The following is a 2,268-nucleotide window of genomic DNA, read 5'->3' on the forward strand; positions in this document are numbered from 1 at the left end:
CAGATCTGAAAAATTCAAGGATCTAAAAAATAAAAATGTTTATGTATACAGCGTAATTTTTAAAAAACGGCCGGCGTTGTAGAATTTTTATTTATGAACCGATTTCAAAAATTTTAAATGGCTTTTAATTTACTATAAGCTGATGAATTAATGAATTAATTTAATAAAACTGAAGAATTAGAGAAAATCAACAGAAGGATCTAAAGAGATCCTAAAACCTCTAAAAATCGATTGGAAAAAATCTACATCTGAAGAAGAGAAAAAAGAAAAATGCGAAACAAAATATGGAAAGAATTTAAAAATAATAATTTAGAGAGAATCTAAGAAGTTGTAATGAAAAGAAGCAAATAAAACTGAAAAATTAAGAAAAAATTGATAGAAAGATCTAAAAAAATCTGAATCCTCTAAAAAGCAAATGCAAAAAATCTAAAAAAAATAAAGAAGAAAAAAAAGGAAAAGTAAATGATTTAATAAAAATCTTAAAAATTGTAATGAAATGAATAGAAACTATAGAATTTAGAGTAAATAGACAAAAGGATCTTATGAGATTAAAAGATATGGAAAGAATTTAAAAATAATAATTTAGAGAGAATCTAAGAAGTTGTAATGAAAAGAAGCAAATAAAACTGAAAAATTAAGAAAAAATTGATAGAAAGATCTAAAAAAATCTGAATCCTCTAAAAAGCAAATGCAAAAAATCTAAAAAAATTAAAGTAGAAAAAAAAGGAAAAGTAAATGATTTAATAAAAATCTTAAAAATTGTAATGAAATGAACAGAAACTATAGAATTTAGAGTAAATAGACAAAAGGATCTTATGAGATTAAAACCTCTTAAGATGGAATGTAGAAAATCTAAACAAGCTAAAGAACAGAGAGAGAGAGAGAATAAGTGCGAAATGATATATGGAAAGAATCTAAAAAGAACGATTTTGAGAGAATCTAAGGCCTTTCAGACCAAAGGTATGTTGACACTTTAGAAATTCTTCTATTTTGGTGCTTTAGAGACACCTTTCGATACTTTTCAGATAATAATTTTTCAAAAAAACATTTTTTTCTGCTTTTTTGCGGTCTATTGAATTATTTGGTGCTGTGGATTTTTCCTTATTTTTGATTTATTATTGGTGCTTAGATTCGATATACATTTTGTGTCTTTCGAATGCTTTGCTTTTATTATTTAAATTTTGAAGATCTAAAAAAGTTGTAATTTCTGTTACATTTATTCCTACAGTAACGAAATTTGCCATGATTACTACTTTTAACATGTTTATTAATCGTGCAAAATTACAAATTTGTAGAGCAAAAGAGACAGTTTTTAGAAATTTATATTTAAAGATCCACCCTTTCCTCATCAGCTTATCGCATAACAAAATGAAGTCTGATTAAAATCGGATTAAAACCAAAAAAAGAATTTGTGCGGTTGGCTGGGATTCTCTTTATCAAAGAATTTTTTTAATAAAAAACGCACCCGAGCAACCAATTCGAAGGTAACTTATCATTCATTGACTGGATGTCTAAAACTGTTGTGTATTTGATCGATTTTCTATTTAATTAAATCATGCAAAAAAAGTGTCATTCATTAAAAATTTCTAAAATTTGGAATTTGGAAAATTTGAGTTTTTCGCTATAGAATTTTACAATTTGGTAAGATTAATCCGCGACCCAAAAATAGAATCCTCTCCAAATTTCGTAGCTGTTACAAAATTACAAGTTGTGCTCTAGAATGTCGAAAATTTTTGCCTTGGAAATAAACATTTCAAAATTTGAGTTTTTCGCTCTACAATTTTGCAATTTGGTAGAGTAAATGGCAACAAAATGAAATGTACAAAAAAATCTAAAGCTGTCGAAAAAACACGAGGAAAACCCATAAAAACCAAACAAAATTTTCGACGCCAAGAGCGAATTTAAAATTAACTTCATGTGGCAATGGCGTTTAGCATTATTTTCATTTTTATTTTTATTTATGGAAAATCCAAGTGCGCCCTCAACCGACCTTACGTTATGAAACGTGCATTTTAATACATCTACTATAAGTTTAGAATTTTTTCTTAAATTATTCATTGGCCATAGTTCGGAAACTTTTCCTCTAGAGATTGACTTTAATTTTATTGACTAGGCAATAAAATGCAATACAGGCTTGGCGCGCCTTTCAGGTGTGAAACGCGCACTACTGAGAGGAAAACTGTTCACTACTCATTCAAGATAAGCAAACGACGTATACTCAAAAATTTTTTTTGTATGTCTTTAGATGTTAATAAAAAAAGTCGTAAG

The sequence above is a fragment of the Gnatocerus cornutus genome, chromosome 3, assembly GCF_029298725.1.
Source record: "Gnatocerus cornutus isolate USDA-ARS CGAHR chromosome 3, icGnaCorn1.1, whole genome shotgun sequence".
Classification (NCBI taxonomy): Eukaryota; Metazoa; Arthropoda; class Insecta; order Coleoptera; family Tenebrionidae; genus Gnatocerus; species Gnatocerus cornutus.